Source organism: Vidua macroura, chromosome 7, assembly GCF_024509145.1.
Source record: "Vidua macroura isolate BioBank_ID:100142 chromosome 7, ASM2450914v1, whole genome shotgun sequence".
NCBI lineage: Eukaryota > Metazoa > Chordata > Aves > Passeriformes > Viduidae > Vidua > Vidua macroura.
In genome coordinates this window covers 18,044,794-18,050,793 of record NC_071577.1, presented here as the reverse complement: position 1 = coordinate 18,050,793, position 6,000 = coordinate 18,044,794, and positions in this window count along the sequence as shown.

Below are 6,000 nucleotides of genomic sequence, written 5' to 3'. Positions count from 1 at the left end.
TTAAAAATCATTTAGTGCTATCTAAATTTCCCATTTTTCCTGTAGTACCTCATTTATTCCAACTTATAAATATTGGACCTCAAAATAAATCATGAGTGGCTCCCTTAGATCAAGTGTTGTTTTACTATCTTTTAATCAGTGATTTAAAATCCACTGCTCAGAGGTCTGCAAACAAAACTTGAAATGAATTGATGAAAACCTTTTCTTAAAAAGTTAATACTTTGCTAAAGTAATGTGACTGATTCTCAAAGAGTGTCTGTAAAGGGATTGGTTCTCTTGTTTGTTAAAAAAGAAAAACAACAAACTCTTATTTCCCACAAGTGGTCTGTTAAATCATCAAATCATTGCTACAGCATTGAGAATTTTATTTCCATTATATTTTTGTGTTTGCAACATTCATGTACTGTAACAAAAGCTGGTTATGATTTTCCTGCATGGAAGGTCAGCAGTGAAGAGGGAAAGAGGCAGTTGCATATTGGTCATTATATGAGAACAAAGGTTGGCCTTCAGTGAGTGCTTGAATATTGAATGACTGTGTTACACAGCACCACAGAAAACCTCTTCCTTCCCAAGTGAAAAGCAGCCCCTGATCAGTTTGAATGTTTTCCTTGAATGAATGCCAGTGACAGTTGCATACTTTTGTTTCATTTATGTCTAAAGATTGATCTCTGCGCTCTAAATTGTCTTCTCAAATTACTCCAATACCACAAGAGATATTAAACACTGAAGTATTCTGGGCACTCTTGCAGAAAAGACTCAATCAGAGTGAGAAGCAACATAACATTAATCACAGCAGTCTGTTATTTGAGTCCAGACTTCATTTTGAGTTACTGATTGAAAACTTTAATTTATCTTTTATATGACATGCATTTATTCATAACTCTGGATTTATACAATTTACGTATCTGTACTTTTTCATCATTTCTGCTAATAGCTTTTTCACAAACCTGTAGTTGATGCAGTTACCCAGGCTTGGTAGAACATTTTTAGATTATAGGACAGGACAGAGATTTCCTATTCAGTGTCAGTGGACTTGCCATACAGCAGTGGCTTGTAAAGCATGACAGCCAAATATTCCTACCTTTAATTTGCTTATATTCAATTCCACATGCTGCTTTTCTGCTCTGTGTCAACCAATTATTTTGTGCAGCTTATACAGCTTGTGTTTTGCCCAGTTTACTCCCTGGTGCACTGTCTCATGTGATTCCAATTTTTTTTTTTTTTCTCCCCAGCAAAAATAACCTTTCTCCATTTCATTACCCCCTCTCTCCTTTTTGTTTTTTAAATTTTAACAAGTAGCAAAAAAAAAAATACTCAATTTTAAAATGAAATTTCAAATAATGACAATCTGTGCAACCTCATATATAATGTAGTTCGTTTATTGAAGAAAATGAAGAGTAATGTATTTTTACATGGATATTCAGTGTCTCCTTCAGTATTTTGACACTACTGAGCAGTTCAATATACAAAATTCCAGGAAATTCTTTTAAAAGATGTACATCAAGCATTGTAACTCAAGACAAAAGGCAATGAGAAATCACTAAATAGGTCTCAGCGCTTCCTTGTCTTTCAAGCTATTTAGTAGTATTAATATAAAAATAATCACACTCCACAGCTCAGTAGTGGATTGGTCATTTATTTTAATGCATTTGAAATAATTTTGTTTCATATGATAGACAGCAGGACTTCTGGGTAAGCAAAATTTCTCTAGTGTAAAAATTAGTGGTTTCTGATATGAAAAATGAAGTGTCATTTTCCTTTGTTTTTTTAGACAGAAAAAGACAGTAACCCTTTGAGAACAGAAAAGAAATGAAGAATGAAATCTTTTTTGAATCTGTTTAGTGGAGGGTATGGGGGGAAAGTCTCAAACCACACCACTAATGAACTGAGAATAAATGAGATAAAAATAACTGTATAGGAAAAAACTATTCAAATCTTAGTTGAAGTAGAGAAAGGATGAAGAATGGGGAATCTGTAGCTCCCCAGGCCCAGACAAGTTGTAACAATTGAGATCCAGCACAAAAAACATTGAGAAAACCATACCTTGACTTCAATTCTAGCTTAAAAAATAAATATAGTAGGGATAAAGTGCAAGAAAGTGGTAGAACAGCTCCTAGTTATAGAAGAGATATTCAATTCCAGATATTTAAGAAAGTATAAATAATTTCTTAAGTGTACAATAAAGAACCTGCAGTATATGAAATAATTTCTTTTTGTCGTTCCTATATGGTAATTTTGTGCTCCTTTATGAATAGAATTAGGTATAGGTGTTTGTCTCATCTGGAGTATGTTAAAATCATGGCGCAGGGTATTTTTCCGTATGCATCAGAGTTAAAAGGTCTCACTGCATGTTTTGCTCATGAGACTTGCTCTCTCCATGACTTTGGGCATATTACTTTTCTCTATGCATCACCTAACATAAAAAATAAGTAAAGAACTTAAAAAACAATGTACTGCACAACCAGTAGATAATTATCATGTTTTAAATTCAAAATAGTTGAGATGCCAATAAAAAGAAGTTAAGGACAAAATTCCCAGCCGGGCCACTGAAACTTCTGAATGGCCAAAATCTCTCTTCAGTGTCTGATTTTTGCATTCTAGGCCATCTGTCTCTTCTTGTGCACTAGAAGCAATGAATGAATCCCCTTCCTTGGGAACTCATGGCAAAGCAACTTTCAAGCAGGCCAATGCCCTGTCACATTTTCTGGGCTGAATCCAGTCATGGTGCTGAACTGACAGGTGGTTCTGAGCAACTCATGGGTGATTTAATTGGTGTGTGCAAAATGCAGCCTACAAGTTGATACTACTTGGATATACAGTAATTAATAACCAACAGTCAATGCTGTTATCCTTGCCTATGTCATTATTTTTTTTCCAATTGATTTCTGATGAAATTGATTAAAGTACTTCCATGTAGAGGATACATTTGCTGTGAAGTAAAGGGATAATAAAATTTGCCTTATATTTGTCAGGAAACAGTATCAGAACAAATGCATGATTACCAGGAGGTCATCCCCACCCATCCAAAACCCATCATCATAGTTTTTGTATGTGTTTTTAGATTTTCTATTACTCTCTAGAAACATACTACCATGGTATATAACTTGATTCTGTTCCCATTGAAATCAATAGCAAAATTGCCAGTGACTGATGGAAAAAGCCTGTTAAAAGTGTTTCAAAAGCATAATTTTCATTTTGGTAAGTTCAATTTGTTGGCCAAAAATTAGATTCCTATTTGTTTGCTTCAATCATAGTTGCAGAGAGACTGGTGTCTCTTTATGTCAGTTCCGCTAGATTTATTCCTTCTAACATGCTCTAAAAAAGATCTATTGCTCAAATTTTAAGCAAAAATTGGAAGATATACCCTTAGCAATATAGAAAGAATCCAAATTCAGTGTTCAAGAACAATAAGAAAGAGCTCTCTTCTAACTCTTGCTAATTTGCATAACTTTTTTTTCTTTGCTGCGCTTACAAGTAATGTTTTCTCAAATATTCCAGTTGTCTTTTTTGACTTTTAACCCTGAACTGCACTGTTTATTAATCAGAAATTTCTATGTATAAGTAATATTGGTTTAGTATTGAACTTATATTTGCTGTGAAATAGGGCAAGAAGAAATGTTTGCTTCTTTTCTTCTGTTTGTGAAGGGGGGTGGTTCAGTATTTTTGGGGTTTTTTGTTTTGCTGTGGTCACAAGTCAGTGTGGTTTGAACAAGTTGCTGGTTAGGTTCAGCTCTTAGTGCTTGGAGAGCACAGCAGAACCATTGTGGAGCTTGGCTCAGGTGTACGCCACTACTTTTATTTAATACCTTTCAAAAGAAAAAGTCCATACTTGACAGAATCCCAAACTTGGCAGCTATTTACAGAAGAGTTTTTCTTGTGTATTGCTTGTTAGCATTGTGGTTGCTTCTTACAACAGCATCTACTGCTTCCGAGATCCTTCAGAACACCCTTGAAGTGCCAGACCATTGTCCTTCTGTGCTATTACTAAATATAAATTTTTCCACTTGAGTCAACTTGAGTGAAGATCAGATGTTTTAAAAAGGGCTTGATTTTTATTTGCCTGAAGGCTACTCTGCTAAAAAAATATTCAGTGACCTTGTGACTGCAGATTTCCTATCAAATAACTCAAGTGTTCTGCACAGCTCTGTGAACTAGGATGATATTTTTGTTCTGATTTTTGTAATTTCATTTTTGATTTAAATGAAAATTGCATAGACCTTGAGATATCCCTGTTGGTACACCTCTTTGACTAAGATTTCCCTGATGCATTTGTAGGATATGAAAATGCTGCTAAACTAGACCAGCAGTCCCCTGGTATGCTAGGATAAAAGGAAAAGCCTTTCTTTGGGTTCGTCTTCATTAGGTTTTCTCTCTGAAGTTCTGAAACAAATGTGCTGTGCAGCTTGTTTCTTTCTTCCTGCAACCACTAGTCTTCTTGTAGCTGGCTTTGGCAGCTCCAGCATAACCAATCTTGTTAGGCTTCTTCTAGCAGGAACTTGTCATCCTGAAAAGAATATAGAATCTGCCAAGATGTTCAGGGAAGGTGGGCAGCCTTTGCTGATGGAACAGCCATGTCCTCCCACTCACTGGGATGCTGTGTGGCCTCTGTGTGTAATATGTGGGTTTGTAATTCTATGGGAGTCTCCTTGATGGAGATTGAAGCTCATTCATAAGATATGGATGATATTCATACTGCAAAAGTACTGGTAACTAATAAACTGAAGTCATTCCACTCTCCCTTAGTATAGCAAGCAGAAAAGGTTTTGAGTAATCACAGATCTTGGCTCCAGCAGGAGCATTTTTCTTAGGATGCAGTATTCAGAAGCTGGTGGCACTATGTAAATAATTATTTAGCTGCCTCTGTGTGAGTATATGGGCTCAGGATGATATTCTTCCATGGTTATCTGTTGTAGTTTGGAGAAGCTAGAGTTTTGTCTTCAATATGGCATCATTTCTTGAGTGTGCAGTCATGTCTGAGTATTAATGTATGTTTGCCCTGATCTGATTTAACATGATGCAGGACAGCACCTTTCTCCACACCCATCTGCAGCTAGCTGTGCTGTGCTGACCCTTGGTGTGCTGTCAGCACAGTGAATGTGGAAGGGCACTATTTCAAAATTAGGAGGGCAGTGGAGAAGATATGTCATCTGCCTGAAGCTAACATCTCATTCAGGGAACAATTTTATCCAAGGTTAATGGAAGATCAGACTCTGTATCAGTCAGCTGAAGCAAGATCATGGTGATCTGTTAAACGTGAAGTGTAGCTCCATTCCTGAACTGTCATGATGTACTTGCAGCATTTTGATAGGGTTTGACAGGTAGTGTTTGACTATTTATTGACACAAATATCCTCTGTGCTGCTCTAAGTATCTGTTTTTCTGTTTGTGGGTGGAAATTAAAGGTTTTGGTGGAGAGTAGTGAGAGAAATTTCCTGCTATTTGTAAAGCAGCAGCGTACCTAGCAGTGGCTGAGTAAACAGAAAAGGGAACACCCCCTGCACTGGGGTGGTGAGCCCTGGCCAGCAGCCAAATTACCCCCCTGCCTCAGTGAAGCCTTTGATATTGCAGGTGAGGGTACCACCTTTGAGAGAGGCACCTGCTTTTTAAAATACTTGCAGAGTTCTTGATCTAACTGCAGGATTTTTACAAGGTACTGTTTATAATGGGGTGTTCAGTGGTATCTGTGCTACAGGGAAGGGAAGGCCTGAGGAGTTACTTGATAATGTAATGATATTATGCAGGATAATACCCCCTTATCAAGGGTTTTTATACTTTGCCTGAGAATTACTGTAAATTGCTTAAGCCTTTCCTTAGGGTTTTTTTAAACAATACCACTTTAATCGTCTGTGAGAATGCAGAACAATGCATTTGTATTTGTGCTGGGTAGTTGTTGGGAAGGGGAGTAAAAGACTGGGAGATGTGTTGTATTAAATAGTCAACAGATTTCTTTGCTGCAGAGCTACTTTGGAGCGAGAGTATGTGCATTCACTCTTTCTCCCAC